The 23732-nt window shown below is 36.3% G+C and overlaps 1 protein-coding gene and 1 non-coding gene across 2 annotated transcripts in view; one reads left to right on the plus strand and one right to left on the minus strand.

The window, feature by feature from the left end:
• The window catches only part of CDH13 (cadherin 13), a 3439935-nt gene that overhangs the window by 99597 nt on the left and 3316606 nt on the right, over positions 1–23732 (plus strand). The window lies entirely within an intron of this gene.
• LOC122816027 lies at positions 359–453 on the minus strand. The gene has a single exon (XR_006367036.1). It is a non-coding gene; the product is annotated as a small nucleolar RNA SNORD116 (small nucleolar RNA).

Raw genomic sequence — 23732 nt, forward strand, 5'->3', positions numbered from 1 at the left:
ATTGAGGGCATACGAAGTCCCACATATGTTCAGTAATTCATTCTTCAACTTCCATTTGGATCTATGCTAAATTTAAACAAAATGTTCCACAGATTAGTACTTACAGCATCTGGTATCCAATGAATCAGCACTTTCATCATATACCAAGTGAGAATTTACATGCACATGGTGTTTAGTTACAATCCACTGAGAAAAGATTGTTGTAATGCCTGTAAGGGAAAGGCCACCCTCAATCATTGCAAAGTACAGTTGCACCTGTGTGTCTATATTCTTCGCTGTGTATTTCTAAAATTAGCAGGTATTTTTTTTTAAATAAAATACATGTAAAATGTCTTCAGAAAAGAAAGGGGAGCACACAGTGCTCAGTTACCTAAAAATAAGACTTTAGTGAATTCTCAGTAACTCTGTTTAATATTTTACAGAGACTGTATTTTTCAAGAACAAAACTGACACAAAATGAATGCATTTGTTGTACAATAGGGCGTTAGATTACAGTATTAAACTGATTTCCCAGCATGTTGCATTTAAATATGTAACAGTGTTTTTTATTACTTCATCATTTAATTTACCTGTTTATTTACTGGTTAATTAATGTATCTATTCATTTATTTCTGCTTTTATTTTTTCTTAAATAAAATATTGACATCCTGAATGACTTTGGTATTCTAATGTTGTTCTGAGACCATCTCTTGATTTTATATTGTAAATATTCCTTTAAGCCATATATTCTGTAATACATTTTCAAATTTGACTTCCTATTGTATGCTCAAGCAACCATGATTCTCATATGTATAAGAAGTAAAGGTCAGTTATGAGGAAATAAAATAAGAAGTTGCAATTTTTTTCTGTCTTGGCATATTCCTTCTCTGTGGTACAGCAGTCTTGGATTTTATATCTTTATGTATAATTTTTTTCTTTGTTAACCAGATTGATACAACTGGACTCTTGGCCTCTTTTCATGGAGAATCAAGGTGAAACTTACAGTATTAGAGAAAATGTATTCAGGGAGTAGGTGAACTTCCCTTAGTCCCTTCAGTACATGCCATTTGATCTTTTGCATTCACCTGAGGTACCACCTACTCAGGTAGATGGGACCTTGGTTTAACACACTCAGAAGTACTGCCCCCCACACACTTATGCTGTACTGCAGTCAGTAATCCGATTACCTGCATTGAAAATAGAGCCCACAGCTTTCTGTAGGTTCTCTCCCAGCCTGACACTAATGTATTAGTGCAATGGGAGGAGATACTGTGCTGGTGGGATGAGCAGGTATATGACATGTCATCTTATCGAAACTGCTCTTCAGCGAATGGCAGACTTGAACTAGGGCAAACCAGCAGTTGGCCACCATCTAAAATCTTCCTCACTGAAGTGCGATCTTGGAGTTGGTATATTTAGTTAGGAGGTTGTAGGGGTGCAGCCCCCCCCCACATTGGAAGGTTTTACATTTTATTTTTTTTTTTTGCAGTCGCTTAGTTGACCAACCACTTGTGTGCCCTAGTTAAAATCTACCTTTTGCTGAAGAGTGGCTTCTATAAATAAGCATTCGATGAATGGCTATTCACTGAATAACCATTCAGCGATATATGATAGACCCGCTCATCCTACCAGCACAGTATCTCCTCCCATTTCACTAATACATAGCCATGTGTAGTAGACCCAGTGTGAGCTTACCTTGTTCGGAAAGAGGGGGAGCCTGGCAGTACTTATTAGAAAAAGTGGAACTAGTGTGGCAGCTCCGTTTGAATGCTACATGCTGGCCAGGTCTCAATGACAGTGTTTCTATTTCTAGTTTACTAAAACTAAAAACACTGCATAGATGATTAACATAGGTTTTCTGTTCTGGTTTTCCCTGATGGGTTTGTGGGTTGTATTTGAGCAAATGCAAGGCACAGAGCTGTTTAAGCTGTTTTAAATGGTAGTGCCATACATGTTGCTTTTAGGATGTATTTTTTATTAACTTTTTATTTTTTATTTTTACTTTGTATTATACATTTTTTTAACATATACTTTTAAAAAGTGTTGCTTTATAGGATGCATGCATATATATTTTTTATTGTCTGATTATTCATAATTGCTTACTATTAAAATGCATGAGTTGTGGGTTTTTTTCTTTATCTGTCTTTCTGGGGGGAAGTGATGTCACACAACAAATGTATTTAAAGGATATGATGTATTTTTGCTGCCATCTGATGAAGTTCCATGTTAATGTGTACTTTTGGGGATGAAAACGCTTATGGTGGCTTGATCCTCAGTTGGTGGAGTTTTTGTTTGTTTTCCATGTGATCTGGATTATCTGCAATAAATATTTTTGGAGAGGAATCCATTTGCTGAGCATTTTCTTGGATTCTGTGATATTTGCAATATCTCTTGGCTCGGTATAGGAGGTACCATTGTGCAGTATGCTCAGAGCAAATCTGGGTATTGCCATGAAGATTCTTTACATAACTATAGAAAGCCTTGTGGTTATCTTTACTATCTGCTGCAATTCTGTTTTCATAGCTAGCTTTAGAGGATTTGATGAGGGATCTCAACCTTTTGTTGAGGCTGATAAGGGAATTTTTCCAGTCTTGGGACCTCACCTTATTCCGCATCAGTTTCCTCCTTCTGTTGTAGAGTTTGTTTATAGCAGGGGACCACCAGATTGGCTTCCTTATTTTTGAAGAGAGCACCTTAGTTCTATTGGGTATGACGAGATCCATGCATTTGTGTACGTGATCATACAGTGCATTGGTGTATGATTTGACAGTCATGCAACTATTCTCTATTTGCATAGGTGCCATGAAGTTAGCCCCCTCTGTTTTTAGGAGCCCAAAGTTAGCTTTGGAGAAGTTTTTCATGGTGGTTACCTACCTATATTGGGGGGGGGGTGATGTGAATTTCCAAGGTGATTACCTTGTGATCGGATCTAACCAGGGGGAGTTGACTATTGGTGTAGAGCAACGGTTGGCCATGTTAGTAATGGCCATGTCAAGGATGTTGCTACCTCTAGTGGGGGTAAGAACAAGCTGGTCCATGGCACTGGAATTAATGAATTCCAGAAAGCGTTGGGCAAGTGTATTGGTACATGAGTAGCTTTCCTAGTTAATGGTGGGGTAGTTGAAGTCGCCCAGCGTGAGAGTGTTAGGTTGGACCCCTAATATTCTCCAGGGTGCTTAGGAATGTGGAGTGTGAATCTTGGGACATGATTGGGGACCTATAGCAGGCTACGACCTAAATCACTGTCTAACCTAATGTTAGCTGCACCTGAAGTATCTCAGATGCATTATGTTGGGCTACCAGTCTGGAGGTGTGCGCATCCTTTATGAATATGGAAACACCACCACCTTTGGAGCTTCGGTCCAAGTTCTGGGGTCAAAAGGTGTGGAATGAGTTGTAGCCTGGTAGTGCTGGGGTGCTTCCTGCTTCTTTGAACTAGGTCTCTGTTACAGCACAAATGTCGATGTTCTCCATTTTAAGGAGTACTTCGAGCGAGTGCATTTTGAGATTTAGATTTCTAGCATTGAGCAGCATGACCCTCAAATTGAATTTGTTTGTAGCTGTTACAGTGGTAATTTGGTCTTTGGAACACCACCTAAAAAGGCACTATATGGATTGCAAGAGTCTTGGCCAGTATCTGGAAGCCCAGGGATGACAGATGCAGGCCATCTGTGGCAAAACATTGCAGTCCGTCAATCATGTCATCCCAGGCAGACAGATACTGGATTCCCTTAGAACGACACCAGAAACTTAGCCAATTGTTGAAATCAATCATTTTCTGCTTGTACTGTGGTATCATTCTGGGTGATGGTAGGATGCTGCTCAGGGCTAGGGTCATACCCACCTGGGCTACATAATCTGAGAGCTCCTTCATGTCTCATCACGTATTTGGATGCTGTAGTCATTCTTGGCAGATGACATTATTAGGGACATCCTAGTCACAGTTTGGAACCCCATTAACATCATAGAGCTCGGAGAATTACTGGGGCAATTTCCATATTCAGAACAAAGTTGCAAATCAGGAAGAGTGTATGTGGTAGGCACTTATGTTTATTCCTACTGTACACACAGCACATCAGCTAATGGCATTGGTAGTTCACATTTCTGAGAAAAAAATAGCCATGTCTTGTACCACTTGCACATCTGTAATTTGGACTGTAAAGGATTTCCTGGAATCAGCCTGTTCAACAAGTTTCTTGCTGATCTGAGTGTTGGCAGTGCAGATTTTTTATTCTGACAATAGCAAATGGTCCTCTTGCTGATTCCCCATATTACCAGTCCCACTTCAGTTGAGCTCTTTGCCAAGCTGTTTTTAAATCTGATCTGTACTCTACTTGCAATGGTACAGATGAATTCAAAAAAAATGTCCTCCTTTTCTTCATTTACAGATATACTTGCTTATTCATTTACTATTTGGAAGCAGTGTGGGTGGATTGGCCACACGTTGTTTTCCAGCCACAGCCTATGGAAAAATGAGAAAGCAACAGCCCAGTTGGTCACAGAGCAATATTTCTATATTCAAACAAAAGTGAAGTTGCAGTCTTGTTAACACCTGCTGTAAGTTCTTTCCTTATGTTTTTTGAGAGTCTGTACAATTATATTTCCCCTATTTGATTATGGGTGCCTCAAACCGATTTCATATGCTGAAATTATCATTCTTGTAAAAATGAACAAAAGTCTTTCATGTGCAAATTATTAACCATTGCTAGAAGCAAGGATGTTTAAATTCTCACAACATGAAAAAGAAAATGCTTCAAGAACCATATTTGCTGAAGTCAGTGGTGTGCCAAATAGCTTTATGGCTTCAGAATACTTTGAATAATAATCTATACAAATGAGATACATAGTGTCCTTGAATAAATCTTCCTGATGTCCTACAATTAACATTCAGTTAATTTATTCTATGACTTGTCCATTATTTATTAAAATTATGTCTTTGGCATTACTGTTGTGAAATATGTTGCAAATCTGAAAGATTTTAGTTATTAATTCAATTTGATTAAACATAGCAGCTCAAAAGATCCATTCATTTAACAATGCCTAAACATCCTTTAAGAATTCCTTCTTGTACTTTGTTAAGTAATTGGCTTGGTGCTATCACTTTGCTGAACTGAGCAAAAGTCTTTGGGAAACATGAATTTCATCATGAAAAGGATAGTATATATGGACTGCAAGTGGCACTTTTTTAGATATTCTGATCATATTTTTCAACATTTGCATTTTAGTAACCATTCCTGTTCTTTGAGCAAAATCTTATAATACATTTAAAGTTCCTCATATTGTCTAAAAATGTCAAATGCAATGTCAAAGTTATTGTTTTTGTTTGCATTAGGCTTTACAACATCACTGTACACCAAATGCTTGCATGGGTTCACAGATTGTTTTGCATGACTGTACAGGTAATTTGCTTCTGGTGTCTATAGAGTGTTTATTTGAAGGATCTTTAAATCACATGCTGTGTGAGTGTGCAGATTAACATGATCATGCAAAGCATCACCTATGAATTTCTGTGAAGTGCCTACTGCTCAAGTGTAAGAATGGTTGCCTTGACTAACTGCATACATGTTTAATCATGTTCAATTTTAAAAGACATTCTGGCCAGTATATTTGTTTCTTGTATTGACACAGTTTGAAACACAAGGTTACAGGTTTTCGTACAAGCACAGCACATCTACTTTTGAACTATTCATAATAGTTTATGGACAGAATAAGTCAGCTGCATACCTTTAAAATCTGTTAAGTACCCATCAAGGCCAAGTATCTGACAGTGAACTTATTTAGTATGTTATATTCTGCTCTTTTTTTCAAGCTTAAATATGTGAGAAATTTTCTAGTCATCTTTCCAGTGATTCTAACAGCTGGTGTATTTCTAACTCTTGAAAAGAATCAGTATGTACAATGCATACATAAGCTATTCTTTATCAGTACTAAAACTGAACCAGCAAACTGTTACAGCAGTTTTTAGCAAATGCGTTCACACATGCTTTTCCCCTAATTTTACACACCTTAAGGGAATAATGAAGCAATCCACAGTTTCTTCATTCTGTATTCACTACAGTACAAAGGTTGTTGTCACACAGATGGCCATACCTTGAACAAAGATGCCCTATGTTCAGATGTATACCTTTCATGTTAACTGCCTCACTAGCACCAGAGTACTGCACTGTTCTGCCTCATAACTGGAAATATAGTTCACATTCTATGCTATGGCATGTTTATTCTGTTTATTTTAACAGACTTTTGCTTCATTTCTACTTTTCTGAAATCCAGACACTGCCATAATAATTAGCATTTTTGCCCACAGACCTTAGGTCTCCAATTTGTTTCTCATGTGTGGTGTATGTCCTCCCTGTGTCTGCAGGATTTTTGCTGAGAGATTGGGTTTCTTCCCATCTTCCAAAGATGTAAGCTAAAGAGGAACTGATAATCCTCTAAATTATCCATAGATATGTTTGTTCTGCATGAGAAAGAGTGTGTGTGTTTATACATACATACATGCATGCATGCATATGTGTTTCCTGTAATAGCACTGTGCTCTGTTTAGGTTGAGCTTCTCAGTCTTGTGCCCAATGAGGGCTGGTATAGTCTCATGTTCCATTTAAACCCCAGAATGGATAAGTGGGTAATTAGAGAATGAATGAATAAATGAAAAAAAATGAATGTTTGATGAAATAAATGAGCAAGTTTAGATAATTTGATTTTGAACTATCATATGAAAACTAGTTAACTAATTGTATTGCTCTACAGACATTGTCCAGGCATTTTGTCCAGAGTTAATTGACAAACATTTGCTTTTTACTTTATTTTATTTTATTATTATTATTATTTATTTTATTGGCATTTGTTTACCAGGAAAGTCCATTGGGTCAGTAACCCATTTTCAGTGGAGGCCCAGGGAGAAAAGCTCCACAAATAATTTGTACAAAGTATAGAGTAAAACAAAGAAACAGAAAAGCAGCAATTAACACATATTACAATACACACACATGTACATAAAAATAATATAGTACAACTCAGAATTTAAACAAAAAAATCTGCATTGTCGTATATGGCACAGAGAGTAGATGCAAACATATGGGATGCATTAAGACTAAGTTGAATACATTGTTACACATCTGTTAATTATATGTTTACACATAACATTGGTCAAGGAAGTGGTTTAAGGAGGCTTGTTTGTACTGCAGGAGCAAGAGGGGTTCATGAGGTAGTGTTTTTTAATGCTGATGTGAAGGTTTTAAGGCAGTCAATTTGAGTTATGTGGGGGGGGGTAAGGTGTTCCATAGTTTAGCAGTGCTATGGGAATAAAGACTTTGTCCTGCTCTTTTATTGGGTTTGGTAACATGTAGTAACTGTTAGCTGTTTATACCACAGGTGATTCTGTCTGTCAGCAGTGAGTCATATAGTTTTACAAACTCACCTATAGTAATAATCCCTAGGTTCAATAACACACAGGTATCCATTGATATGTATAGTCTCAGTTTCTAATGAAAAATAAATAATAAATGTATGGTGAAATTGTTGTGACTTATAAATATGTCCTTAATAACAGCAAAACCATTTTTTGAACTGCAAACAAGATTAAATGTATTGAAATTGATGTTGGCATCATTTCTAATAAGGGGTAAAAAGTAACAAAGTGTACCTCCTTATTTTCTGCTAGGCTAGATGCAATACTTAACAGAATACATTTCTACAAGTAATGGCACAAGCCTTTTACCATAGTGCCCTGTTGTATTAATGCTGCTCATAGAGGAACAATGATTGCTAAGGCCATTTTAACTTTACTTTGAAAGAAATAGTGGCTGATACTTGCTGTTTTGAAGAGTCAGGGTTTTCTGCTCTACTTGGAAGGTAAATTGATGGATCAACTGAGATTTTTTTTCCAGCATTTTGATTGTTGTTTTATAATTTTCTTGATAGATTCCTAGAATTTATAAGGCAAAGTCAGTCTATGGAACAAAATCAGCTTGTTAAGATCCTCCATCCTACCTCATCTCTTGCCTATAGAGGGCAAAAGAAAAGAGGACCAAGATAAATTTATGGGTATCCTTTTAATTATCAAGGAGGATCTTAAGGGAAGTGAGAATATTTTGTATGTAGAAAAAGATTATTTCAAGAGTTTGTCACCATACTGTGTTGTATTTATCTCTGAAGGAAATTCAAGTCTTTAGCTCAAGTATTTGCATAGATATTTATTTTGTGGGGATTGGAGATGCAGGAGATCAAGAAGAAATGGTTTCTTAAAACCACTAAATGCTAGACATAAATGACCATACAGCAGTCTATAAGAGATAAAATAGATGTAGAGAATAGAGTTAAGACATTTTCCTTAATCTTCTTCTGGTGAGGAAGTTACTCGTGAATTGGTACAACTATAATAACTGCACCTGGTGTGATGTTGGTAATCCATTTATTTACAAGAATACAATAGGTGGCCATTAGTAAAAAAAAAAAAAAAAAGCCTGTATGCTGATTGGGCACCCTGTCAGCATAATCATTGTAAAATAAACATATATCCAAATAGAAACAAGTCCAGCAGCCTCAATATTGTACGCTGATTGGACCGATCATAGTTTTGGTAAAATACCTCAGTAGAGTTTTACAGAACATCCCTATCCTCCTCACATTTTTATGTGTTCATCAAAAAAATTCTGATTTTGTGGTGAGTCAACAAATGTTAATCAGTGCCAATATTAATTCTTCCTATACTTCAGAAAATGTACATAGATGCAACACATCCTCTTATGTTAAGTTATAAAGTGAATTAGACTAAATGCAAAAAAATTATGATTCTGGAGTTTTCTATCCATATCTAATGTAATACTGAAAAATGTGCATGCTATTTAGACAGACCAATCTGGTTTATTAATATATACCAAGTGATCCCCACAAATTATCCTCTTTAAACACTTTTGCTACTCAGCTAAGTTGGGAATTTTAACTGTTTGCTGGTGTGATTTTTTTTAAACTGCTCCATGGAGCAGAATAATACAATATGATTAAAAATAATCCTCTCATGGCTACTGATGCTTGGAGCTTATTACAGTATGTCTGACATTATTTAGTGATTTTGGTATCAATGATTTTCCAGAAAACCACACCTTTTGGTATGGAAAAACAAACAATATGAAGAACATCATGACTTCCTGTGAAAATCTAAATAGTGTGGAGATACAAGACTTTGAAAATTCCTAAATACCTTAAAAAAAAAGGCAGAGACCTATTAACTGTGCATTCCGTTACAAACTTATAGAATGAGCAGTATATATATTGCATGCCCCAGACTAGCAGAAGACTGTGGAAAAGTATGAAAAGCACATTTGCACACTGATATTTAAAAAAAATATTTTTTTCTTAAATATTATCATTCTTTATCTGGGTGTCTATATCTGTGAGTAATGCAGATTTAGTCATGATAAGTTAGAATTACTCAGGTTTCAATCTTATTGTGAAACCATGCCAAATGTGGGTAAATCATGTGCTATACCCCCCCCAACACACACACACACACACACACACACACACACACACACACATGTTCATGGATTATTTCTAAAATATATTAGTAACATATTTAGAGTAAAACTGGATGATACAATTTTGATCTAATTCAGAGCTTTGTAGTATGTCATTTCTTAAATATTTGATATACTTAATAAAGTATTTATGTTTATCCTCAGCTTCAGATGCTAATTTTAATTTACAGTCTACTTTGATCTCCCTTATATTAACTATGATGCTCCACCACTGGCACAGTAATCAAGACCCCTCAATCCTCACCACTAGCACCAGTGGGGGAAGTACAATGGGAGGATGACAGGTCCAGATTCAGCTTTCTGCATCAAGTGCAATTTCACTTAAGAGCACACAGAAACCACAGTCAGTCCGGTTCTGGTTTCTCCATCTCTCTCCAGATCCCCAATAAGACTCCCCACTGGCACAGCTACAGAGTTGAGATCTCATTTAATAATAAATAAGAAAAGAACAAGGGCATACTAAATATACCTTCGCATCAGAGTTCAAAATCACAGGAAATATTTAAACTAACGTTGCAGGACAGTCTTGAATAAATAAAGAAAAACATCTAAATTAAGCTTTGCTATATTCCTGACTATATCTAAAAGAATTATACTGTACCCTAGTAGACTTACTTAATTAGAGCAGCAAGGCAGATGTGGTGACTAGATCTCTAGCTGATGTTGTCAGGTCAAAGACAGAATACAGAATGCTCAGTCTCTCTCAGTGAGTTCATAAATTAATATCTCATATATTACTGCTGGGATAGCTTGCAGAATGACATAATTTCTTGTCATGTGACTCTATCCCAGGTAACCCCCCCCCCCCACTGCTGAAAGCTAAGAGTATTTCGCATCTACATGTGAAAATACATACACAAGGGCTTTATCTCAGATCTTTGCAGACCCTGGAGGTCATAAAACATTAAAACACTTCAAAGGCAATACAGAAATATTATCAGAGCACACATTGTATCTGTTGGTGCACTAAAAATGAAAGATAATATCCAACCATAAAGCAATTTAATTTCTGCTATTTTTCTGAAGTTTTGCAAGTTAACTTTCTGTATTCCAGTTTCCATTGTTAAAATATATACATTTAAACAGTTACAATAGTTTAGTACATTTCTGTTCTTTTCCAGTAGGGTACACTGTGGTTACATTTTTAAGGTCAGTACTCTACAAACACATCTGTACCAGCGGTTTCATATACACATAACATACAGTTCTAATACAGTTGTAACACAAGCATCTTACACAAATCATTTTGATATTCACCAATGACATATAATAATTTACAAAATTCCTGATAGCTGGGCTGACAGTATCCCTTTCATAACATTAACTTTCAGATTTTTGCAGATATTTTTGACAGAGTGTTTAACATGGGTACATTTTAATTTATGCTACATCTTAATTTGCTTTTCTCTGTACTATAATGCTAATTTAATGCCCATGTTCCACTAAGGTGGCTTTTTTTACTTATGCAGTTTGGCAAATGAGATAAAATGCTTTTTTTTCCCAGAAATAAATGATAATTTGATGTTTAACTGTTTTGAAATGTTGATACTATTTTTTATTGTGTTGCTTGTTTTGTCAACTTTTTTTTTTAATTTCCAGTTTCTCACTGATCTTATCTAGGGGTTTTACTTGTTTCAACTTTTCAGGCCTCTCCCATATGTCTAACAGAAGATTATTGTACTGCTTTTTGAATCAGTAACAAACTTTTTTTTTTTTTTGGGGGGGGGGGTCTAACATGGACAACACAGATGATTGCCACATTCAGACTTTAATGGTACTTATTCAGCCTTAGATTGTACCAAAGCATTGCCAGAGGCTAATTAATCCCATTATGACACCAAATCAGGTTTATTTAGATTTATACAAGATGTCAACTTAACGGTAAAGCACAGACAAACAGGAAGCAGTGCAGAATTGATGTATTCTATTTACTAGCTTGGCAAGGACTGGTGAAGTGGAAAGAACCAGATGACACACAATGTGTAAGTCAGCCTTATTGTAGTGAATCTTAAATTTGTACTTTGATTTTATACATTTTTCTTCAACTGCCACAAAGTTATACCAATGACAACTGAAGCCTGCTTAGAGAATAAAGCAATTGGATCTTTTTTCTTTTGAGCTTAGTTGCTAGCCCATGTTTCTTGATTTTGTTTTTAATCCACAAGAGGGCACAACAGTGTGTGTGTGTGTGTGTGTGTGTGTGTGTGTGTGTGTGTGTGTGTGTGTGTGTGTGTGTGTGTGTGTGTGTGTGCGCGTGTGTGTGTGTGCGCGTGTGTGTGTGTGTGTGTGTGTGTGTGTGCGCGTGTGTGTGTGTCTGTGTGTGTGTGTGACTATATGTGCATGTGCACTTTGCTAAGCTCCACCTTTGTAATGTGTGTTAAGGCGAATTCAAACCCTGACATAGACACTAATCTTGCAGCTTACTTTAAAAACAACCTTTCAATAACACTACCATTGCAAAACAATGCTTGACCACTCAACCCTCAAACAAACACACAAGCACTCTAATTAAATCTATCCCCTTTTCAAAAACTTACCCTAATCCTAAAACCACATACTCACACACAAACTCCCAGCCTTGGGTCTTATTTTTGCCAACCAACCTAGAATTCACCCAATAAAATGTTTGCACAAACATCCCTTCATTCAAACTGGACTACAATTCACCTACATCCCAAAAAGTTGTGTTGGCCAAGCCAAATGTAACCATGAATATATCATCTTTGACAACACAAATGTGTGACATACAAAATGAGCAAATTACAAAACATCAGTGATTACTCTGCAACTGTCACAATACAAACCCAGATCAAGCATTGTCTGAGCAGTGGTACTGAACAATTGTAGTGCTACTGATGGTTTTATGACTGTAACATGTAGGGGTATGGGGAAGGGCTATGGTTATGGTTAGGGTTAGTACTTATGAGTGAGGTGGGTAATAATCCAGTTTAGAAGTGACCAAGGCATGAACAAGTGAGAGAAAAATTAGAGATATTAGGTATTTAATCTTGTAAATGTTTCCCAGAAAGAATCAAAAAGACTTCATTACAGCTGACACTTGGTCCCAAAGAGTTACTTGAGATTTAAGAATAATACAAAGATTATGTAGTTACAAAGAAATTAAAGTTAATTTCCTCCATTTATGATATAACTGGGAAGTGGTATGGCTGAATAAACTTTCAGTTTTGCATGTTTTGCCAAGGCCTCAGTCTTGGTGGTGGTCAGTTTAGTCTTTAGTGTATGGCTTCAAGATTATCTTCCAGGAGTACATGTTCTTGTGGGAGGATCTGAGTGCCATCAGCATACCCAATATGTATTAAGACCCCATTCCCTTAGAAGCTGTTTTAAAGGAAACCTAAACCATGTGACAAATAATAGACCTAAGACAGTACTTAGTGGTACTAGGCAATTAAAACTATACAAAAAAGAAGTGTTATATCCTGAGCAGACACTAGGAGTATGTCCAGATAAATATGAAGTATGCGAGGTGCTGTGATATCACTGACAGCTGTTTTGATGAATGTATATACATCGGCAGCCATTTGTGAAAGCAATTTTGGCAGACAATGATCTTTCTGCTACATCCAAGTATGTATATATATATATATATATATATATATATATATATATATATATATATATATATATATATATAATGTATGCATATAAGTTCTGGGGTGTGTGGGATGCAAGAAAGTATGTTTGTAAGGTTTGAATGAACAGTTTTGGCGAACAGTTCTCTATGTATTGGCATTCACTGAAACTGCTGTCAGTGAGCTGATATGTATCCAAGTTTGCCAGTCAAGTATTGTAGCAGAAATCTCACAGTATGTATGCCACCATTATATGAAGATACTGTGGTCTATGGTGCCAAGTGCAGCAGAGAGATGCAGGAGCACCAGCCAGGTGTACTGCCATATGTCTCTTTCCATTAAGATTTAATCATATACAGTACTCTCAGTACCATGCTGAGCTTAAAAGCCTGGCTGAAAAGAATCCATGAGTCTACAGCCATAAGGTAGGTCTCTAGTTCCTTGCAGACAACTTTCTCAATAAATTTCCATGCCAATGAAAATTACAACTCAGACAGTAGAACTAAGTTATTTGGATCCAAAATATTTTTTCTGTGCTTTGGGATAACCATAGCCTCTTTCAAGGCTGAAGGAAATATACCATTGCTTAGTTGCCAAGACAACATCACATCCTGGTACTCTAAATGATATGTATATAAAAAGTGGTATACTCCTGCCATAGGTAGACAGGCTGATCTGACACAGTCAAAACTTGGATCATGTAAACACCAGTACAAATGAATATAAGAGATTTAATCAGACATAAAGATCTTAAGAATATTTTCTAAGTCCCTATTAAAAATAATTTAGACTAATAATTAATTGCAAAAATGCAAATATAATATATTATTCAAAGCCATGAAAAACCTTGTATTTGGCCAGGACTCAGTTATAAATCTGAATTTGTAAGATGTCATGTATCATTTGCTCTTGAATGAATGACCATATGTTATAAATTTCCAAATATTTTTGTGTTAGCCGTACACACTTGTACCACTCATTGTATTGAGACACACTTCATGTTACATATGGTCATTCATTCACATGTGATGTTGTCTTGGCAAATCAACTTTTTGAAAAGAAAATATAACATTGATAAAGGCTTTTCAAGCCGAAACTGGTCTGTTACTTTTATGGCAGGCAGCTTTTTAGCTACCTTGGAATAAAATCATTATTTTTACATCTGCTGTCGAATGTGCTGGTCCTTCCTTGGTTCTGTGTCTAACCCTAAGAGGACACCAAAATATATGCTAGTATAATACCAGCACATATTTTTTCGTCCTCTTTTTCATATAACCAAATATGGTAACCCTAGGTGCAGGGGGCTTGCCCCCCAGCTTAAACCATTCAGGTAGTTTTTTTCTTTGGTTTATTTTTTTTAATTACATTTTTGAACTTTTATGGTTTCGACCATATGACGTTCAAACTTTTAAAAATTTGATTATGTAATATAGATGCAAGATGACTGTACGGGTTGAAATTGTTTGTTTTATGACATTTATTTTCCTTCTTTATATGTTTTATCATTGCTGCATTTCTGTTTGTATATTAAATATGAAAATAGCTGCTGTTTCAGTCATTGTTTATCCTAAGCCATATTCCAATAATATAAAATATGATAAAAATAGTCACCAATAGGTTCATAGGTTCATATGTAGGTACTAGGCTATTGGCCCTAGGGCCTATATAAGCCTGCTCAAATGGTACCCTGGCTTTTGCCGCCCAAGAAAATTATTTTCCTGTGCCCCTGTCAAGCAGAGCCAACACATATATCCCTAACACATACTGCATATCACAGTGGTAGATTGTGTGTATTGGGAAATAAATGCTTCAAGTCTCTTTTGACAGTTTGCACATCTAGATATAGAGTTAGTAAACCTACCAATCACTTATTCATAAATAAACCATATTCAGCTGATAAGATCTATTCCAAAATATTCTTTGAATTGTTTCTGCTTGCTATTTGTTTCCATAGAGAACAGTTGCTTTCAAATTCTGACATTATTTGTTTTATTTGTTAAACTGTAATTTTTTGGGAGGAATTTTACCCCATTCGGTATAGATTTGTGACACAATACTTAATTTCATGTCAGAATTAATACTTTTAATAAACTCAGTTTTATCTCCTGACTTCTTTGGGAGAAGTGGTTTGACTGTTTTGTAAATTGTCAAGATTTGAGAAGAATTTTATGACTGCTATGTATCAGATAACTGATGTACCGCAACAGAATGCTTCTCTTTCCTTGGATTTAGGGCAAAGGGTCAAAGCTCCCAGAACTGCATGAGAAAGAGAAATGATGATGTGGAAATGCCTTCATATGCATATTTGCCCCATAATAAGATAATCTGAAGACATCTTTCATGGGAGAAAGGAAAACACATATCATCTATTAGTAGCTGCAAGCATTGAACTTTCCACCACATAACCTTGTGTGTTGGAATTCATTTATTGTCAGACAAGTCAAAGACAACATATTCATTGAAATGCTGAGTTGAATATGACTTAAAATAAATACAGAAACCTGTGTTTTAGTTATGCTTTGGTGACTTCAGGGTTTAATCTGATAAATCAAAATTATTTATAAATTACTTATATTTGGTTGCATGTCAGATTGCTAAATGGGATTGTGATGGTCATTAAATAGTGAGATGAAAGTGTTAAAAAAAAACATGAAAATAAAACATGCATTTATATTTGGAACCCGTGTAAAATTATGGCATCATACATTTTTCCAAATGCTTAACTGAATTCATAACCAAAGAATAATTTGTGTATGTGTCTGGGGGTCATTAGAATCTTTTGTGATTAAAATAATGTAAGAATACTTTTTAATATAAATGAAAAAAGTTCCTGTCAAATGCAAAAACAAGGCATAGCATTTCATGATGATTCTGTTTTACAACTGATTGAAATAAATGTGTTCCATAGCTTTTTGTAGATGAAAAAATCAATGCTATGAGAACAGCTGTCAAAAATGAATATAAGAAAACATCTTTTTACTGCGCATGTATTATTAGGAAAAGGGAGCTAATGACTTTGTATTGGCTCTCTGCGAAGCAAATGTATTACTGTACTACTTATGGGTTAAGAGCACAGATGAAACATAATATTGCTTTTTTGTTCTCTCTGAATTCCCATCAGCATATGAGAAATGGTTCATCATGGCATACTTATATGAACACTTACATTAAAGAAAACATCAAGCATTTAAAATCTGTGATTTTTTTTAATTATTAGTAAAATATATAAGTACTTTTATATAAGACTTAAAATTTCTGAAAATAATTGTTAGTTTTTCTAAGAACACTGCTTCTTTCCAATGCATGTTACAACATGGATGAGACTGTGGTTTCTGACAGTTATTAAATGGCAAAAAATTATTTCATACAAATAGCAGACCATATATGTTGTGTCAAAATAATACCAAATGTGCTATTTATTTTTATTATTAATAGAGCAGAATAAGCTGTCCTTGGAATTGATAAATCCCTAGTATGATGTGAAAGCCTTAGCTAGGGAGATTTCCCCACTTGCTAAGTAGTTTTGATTCAGGGATTTTGGTCTAATGCTGCAGCTTCCCTTTTGAGGTGCTCAGTCCAGAGAGTGGTCTCGCTGGGGAAGTTGCCTGCTAAAGCAGCAGGTCAGGGCAGTGGCCAATGCTAATTCATTGTGTGCCACCCCCAAAAAATATCAGTGGCTGCCAAATCCCTCAGCAAAAATAGAAGTCTACTCTTTGGTTTTGTGTCGTCAATTTTTAACATACTGTGGTCCCTCATTTGATCCGTTGGGATTACTCTTGTTTCAAGTAGGAGTTGTGGTTAGGGGATGTTAGTGTGTGGATATTTGTGTGTGTGTGTGTGTGTGTGTGTGTGTACATGTTTGTAGGGGAAAAATGAGGCTGCATGAATGTGTGTATGTGGACATGTGTGTCTGCATGGATGGAAACTCTAGAGGGGTTAAGTAGGGGATGACAGGGTGTGTGTGTAATTGGATTCTGCTTGCAAGTGTAAGGCTTAGTGACTGTGTAAGTATGACTAAATGTAGTGGCGCCTTTGCGTTGCTGAGTATGTGTGTGTAATACAAACCCACTTTCCTGTTTCAGCAAAATGGACTTTCAATAAAGCAGGCACTCACACAAACAAAAACTGCAGCTGAAGCTATCAAAGGAAAAAAAATTATATTTGATAAAATGAAATATATATATATATATATATATATACACACACACACACACACACACACACACACACACACACACACACACACACACACACACACAGACAGGGAGACTTATCAATATATCTGGCCATACTGCCAGTCAGAAAGCATATGAAACCAATGTAAACCAGTATACCTGCTCAATGCTAGCTAAAGCTAGGATAGTGACTAGGATACAATAAAATTCTCATGTTGTAATTTTGGGTGATAGCAAGAAAATGCAGTTCACAAACAGGTATGTCCTCAAAGAGAGAGAATTCATTATAAATTCATGTTTTTGCTCAGATGAATTGAACAGTGCATCCCATGCATTGTATTAACAAAGGCAACCCTATATACATACACACATGCACATATGCATGCTTACACACACACACACACACATATACACACACACACACACACACACACACACACACACACACACACACACACACACACACACACACACACAGAAATTTGTGTATGGAATATTAGAGCATATAAATTACCAATAATATGAATACTTGGGATTTTCATTTGTGTTACCTAAATGTGTATAGCACTTAAAAGGGATTCCAGAGAAAACTGAGAAATTTCATTAAATACATCCTTTTCTTTATTTTACAACATTGGGAAATTGATATCTGAGGGTTTCGGGCAATGCATAACAAGGTCATGCCTAGATTTTTCATCAGATTAGGATCTTTCTCTCAAGCACACATCTAATTATTCCATTGCTGATACCCCTTTCCTACCTGTCAAAGTTTACATCTGGCCTCTCAAAGCATCAAGAAATTATGGCATTGTGTGGACTTTCAGAAATTAAAAGAGTAGACCAGGAAAATGTAAAATGTTTGATGAGATAAAAGCAACCCCAACTATTCTTTGAAATCTGCTGATTTGGGAATATTTTTGTCAGACTTTGAAATAAAATGTAAAGAGGTTAAGATGCAAGTGCAGATTTTGTTGAAGCAAGATACATCACTAGTATTCAAACTGCACAAACAAGGTAAAAAGAAGGTGAACAATATATTTGATTTGTACGCCACATTTAAGGGGAGGAAAGAACAAGATAATGTGTCATTTTTCTAGAAGAAAGTCCAGCAGATGTTATGGGGTTGTACTATTCCAGCAACATCCAGTAATTTTGACACAGATGTCACATCTCATAATTGGCAAAGTTTGGTGGAGGTGGGGGGCACTTTGTTAATACCATGTCTAAGATGCTTCTATGTTGTTCACCCACCACAATTAAAGCAGTGTGCTACCATAGTCAAGGATCAAGAATATATGACACAGCACTGCTGGTCTCATATCAGTTTATTTTAATAGCAATTACAGCCTTTGCTTTCACTTTGTCTTCCTATCCCAATATTCCCACCACACAAAGAAAGGTAAATCCATTTCCCTGAAAGCTAAATGGCTTCTGGAGCAGATACAAACCCAAAGACTGAAACTCAGAACAGTAGAATGAAGCTAACATTATCTTCTAGTCAGAAATCACAATACATGTAAGAAGAGACTCAGGGAGTTGAACCAAGAATAGCTGAATTGACTTACTATTATCTCTGCTATTCAAAAATAAAAATACATGTAAATGGAACACAGGATAACAGAATGAAGCTTACTATCTGCTCTGCTATTCAGAAATCACAATACATACAAATGGAGAGCAAGGGTATCAAACGCAGGACAACAGAATGAGGCTCACTAACCTTGATGCTATTCAGAAATCACAATGTATGCAAGCATGGAATTTTGGGGAATCAAACCTAGGTCAACAGACTGAAGCTTGCTGTTTTCTGTGCCATCTGGAACTGAGATACATGAAAGTGGAGACTTGAGATAACAGAAACACTTACTCTCTTGTGTGCCATTCAAAATTCACAACATATCTAAGTTTGTGGACTCAGGAAAGCAAACCCAGAACAAAGGCAAGTGTGAACCCTCATAGAATCAAACATAAGATAGAATGAAGCTTGTTATCTTGCATGCTTTTTAGAAATCACATACACACATGCAGAGACTGAGGAAATCCAAACCAGGACGGCAGTTTTAAGAGAATACGGGAACACACTCATAAAACAGGCTTAAATATTTATAAGCTTATTTAAATTCCTAAACAGAATACCGAAACAGACTGATAAAACAGCCTTAAATATTCTCAAGTTTATAACATTAAGAAGTTTTTTTACATGTTTTAAGTGTTGAGATGACCAAGTTACCTGATTTCATTATTCAAACAGTGCATGGTTGATAAGATTACAAATTATTCGCAGTGTAACCATACCGAAACACAGATTCTTCTTATTCCAACAACTTTCCTTGAGTTCACATTTCACTGTTTGAAAATTCATCTCACAGGCTTTTATCTTACCAGATTTAATAGCAAATCAAACAGCGAACATTAACACATTTGTGGTACCTAGCTAATGTAACTGAACCATTGCAAAGCACTGATATATTAGATTGGTTTCAACATGAATGGAATGGGAAAAAAGCTTTAGAGAAAAAAAAATAACCACATAATTCTGTTCACTGGCCATCTGAGTACACAATCCGCAGAATTCCCATTGGATGGGAAATCACAAATTCACCGTCAGTCTGGCCCACATGTCTCCGATGGACAGAAGATGATAGTACCCCCCTCCACATAACCCTTAGCAACCTCTTTACTAACTTACCCTACCATGTAGGAGTCAAAGGAGCTCTGGAAAAAACAACTAGACTTATAAAGACCATGATGGTCTAGTATTAAACCTATGAACCATATGAATTGCATAAGCAGTAAACCAGTCAGGCGGAAAGCTAGACATGTGGAGGAGTGACTGTACAAGTATTTTCTAAGGATAATCATCATGGAGATGGGAATACAGCACTGGGGGTTCATGAGGTAGGACTCAGACTCACTCCCTGGCAAGCAGTGTTATGCTGCACCAGCATCTCCTGTCTCCTCACTAGCCCCAGACAGTAAATGTTTCACTGCAAGTAATTGTAGTGTTATATGAATTCAGCAGGCAGGCACCTCCACTGTGTTTAATTAAATTAAGATACAATCACCCAGTACTTACCTATGTCATGCAGAATCAAAATCACAAAAATTGTTTTGTTTTACCTTTTAAGGGTTTTTTCTGCTCCCTGATCAACATAAGAGCAACCACAGGAATGAAACGCCAGCAAAACACAAGCAAGAATCCAGCAGCATGGAGCCCCTGTAAACCAAAACTTTTTCTTTACCACAGAAGCAAAATTATATGCCAGTAAGCAATGGATGTTGTCTGATACTTTTCCTGGTCAGACAAAAAATACAGTTTTCTAATTAAGTAAATGGTGCTCTTCTTAACACACCACACAGAGTCCTGCTGTATCTTCATTGGCTTCTTTGATTGTGGCAAGTCTCTCATTGACTACAGAACACAACTATTGAGAAAACAGGAAGTAGAGCCATCTCCTTTCGAAGGAGAACAGTGAAGCAGAAGCTGTTTTGTGGCATAATAACTTACTATTCTAAGAGCTTGTGATGGCTGGAGTGTAAACTTGGATGAGGGCGCATTGTGGCCTACAAACTGCCTATTGGACAACACTATAACTGTTCTATAACTGCATGTGCATTGAGTTTATTGTACATTTGAGAATAAGTCAGCCTCAGAGAATTGAGTCAAAGATCTTTAGATGCCTCTTATATAAGGAGAAATTGCACATTTTTTGAAACTGACATGCATTGACCCTCCAATGAAAACAATATCAGTGCTATGCCGAGATGACACAATGACTTTTCTTGGATGATGCTTTTCATAGGGAACAGTTTTTACCAAACTTTTTACCAAGGGCATTCAACAAAAGTAAAAACAAATGAAAAAAAAGCACCAGGTCTGTGTCTGCCACTAATATATTAAATTAGAGCACACAGATTTGGAAGTTGATTGAAGGGAAGATTCTCTTCTACTCTACCCATAAGAAATGTAAATTAGGTTTAAAATACAGGCAGGGTCCTCTTATATTTTAATGATAATCAGTCAAGTGTATAAAAGAGAAAAGATTAGACTGACACAAAAGGAATGAGCTCAAGAGTTAATGAAGCTAGTCTCTGACATTAGATATTGACTCCGTCTAGGTACATTTTGCTAATTCGGACTATCCCTGTAGTGCTTGGGCATGTCTTTGTATCATTTTTAACAATGTGCAATTTTGTCAGTGTTGTAGGTTGAGGGATGTCTTGACTAAAATAATGTTGTATAGCTATTGTTTTAATCCATGAAGAAGATGTCAATGCACTACATAAATGAGGTTTGGGAACATAATTTATCCAGGGACATCTTTGGTAAGGGTTAGAAAGAGTTAAATGGGAATGGGAGGGAGTTTGTTAGGGAAGGGGGTTAAGATTAAGGAAAAGAAATAGGTTTCATTAGATTTTGGGAAGGGGAGGGTTAATTTGCTAAGGGGACTTCAGAGGAAGTGAGGTAGATGAAGGAAGGGATTTGGGTTTTTTATAGGAGTGTAACTGGGAAAAGGAATCCTATTTTGGTGTGAGTTTGCTACCTACCCTCCCTCCCTTTTTTCTTTTGTTTCTTTTGTTTGGTGTAGTAATGGAGGTGGGTATTGTGTGGAGAAGAGGGGCAGGCTTTTCCCTCTTCTGTGTCCCTTCTTGGTGTTGAGTGTTGATGTAATGAGTTAGGGTGATGAAAGTGAGCAGTAGGATGCTGCTTGATTGATAAGAATAAGTGAGTGGAGATGTGGATGCTGCTCATTCAGGCAAGGTGAGCAGGTATGCTGCCCTGATGTATGTTATAAGGATTTTACATGTTGTGGTTCCAAGGTTATTTGTACAACAATTAACATTTGAAACTGTGTAATAAAGTTATGTTGGAAATTAATGAAGGTCATCAAATGTCATTTGGTGTCATGTGTATTATTGAAGGGGACCAGGACGATGACCATTTTCTGATTTAATGGTGATTAGTTACTATCTTCTCCATATTCTTCTCCCTTTTCTTGTCAGTTACAATAACATTTGGTATAGGAATGTAGGATGAGGCCTAACATGCAATGTGCTGTGCTTTCCATTCTTTCCATAGGGATATAGCTAAACAAGGCCAAAGCTCCCACAGTAGCTGACCATACCTCTGTTTGCAATTAACTCTTGTCTCCCAAAGGAACAAATGTGTTCTTGTCCCAGAGAGGAGTGAATGCATCAATACAGCAGACAAGAAAGAAGCTTTGATGGTCATCATGGGGGTTAGAAAAACTAAAATTAATTTAATTAAAACACCTAAGAAAAGTCCTAAGTCTAATTAAAAATAACAAACAGGTACAGTAATCTAAGAACATTTTTTATGCTCTTGGAATTGAATATGAGGAGGTATTTGAACGTATCAAGCTGGAAAAACTATTTCATTTTCTAAATAACTTTCAACTCCATCTCAGTTGCATACCATGTGCAGCATTTCCTCAAATGTCAGGCTAAATCTTATCTTTCCTTTTCTTTGTCTCCTTCTCTTTCCTTTCCACTGAACCAGGGGATTACATAGAGGTGTACTATATCCTTTCTGCTGTTTGCTACTGCAGTGCATTGTACAAGCCCATGTAGTAAGTACCTTCATGCTACAGGCAAGAGTTGTTTTTCTTTTTATGGACATCAGTCATTTCTCACTTTTTACATATTTGATATTTTTTCTTTATAATCCTGAGACTGCCATATCTGAAGTTTAACATCATTGTTTGGGTTTAGGTGTATAATCTGGGTAAGATTAATTATTCCCATTAGTTAGAAATGATTGTTGGGTCGAATTCCTTGATTTTTCTAAGGTCATTATTCTGATTAGGTGGCCTTTATGTCTTCCAAATATTTAGGAGTATGCCTATCTCCTGCCATGAATTGGGTGATTCGTAGAAACTATGAACAAGTCACACATCCTGCACCACAGATAATCCTGCCAGTGACTAAACCAGATTATAGTTTAAATGATCAATTGGAAGAAGCTTTCTTCCTAACCCAGGCTTCATGTTCTACTTTTTATGCTCTAGTAACTTTACTGGGCTTCCAAACAAAAAAATGGGGGGAGGGGTAATTTGTTATCTTTGAATGCAAAGCTTGAAGATGTGCTTTCTGTCTCATTGTGAAGTCAGAAAATAAAAAGGTCTGAATTTTCTTTACTAAGAAGTGGATTCAAAAGGCTGCAGACTTAACAACATTGGTGCTATCAGTTGATGATAGTCAATTATCCCTTTGGAAAACAGTGACGTAGAGCTGATCTAACCAGTAAAGATCCCCTGGCTGTTCCTTTTAAAGATATTCTCTGTGATCCTCATATATGCTTGGGTGTGACTCCTAGGCCTTGTTATACTATACTGCACTTATACATTGAGTCCTCTTAAGGAATTTGATACCCATTTGTAAGAGGGGGTGCAGCTTTATCTGTTCCTCCAAGTTGTCCAAACTCCCCC

This window comes from Protopterus annectens, chromosome 11.part0, assembly GCF_019279795.1.
Source record: "Protopterus annectens isolate FY-2018-M chromosome 11.part0, PAN1.0, whole genome shotgun sequence".
Classification (NCBI taxonomy): domain Eukaryota; kingdom Metazoa; phylum Chordata; order Ceratodontiformes; family Protopteridae; genus Protopterus; species Protopterus annectens.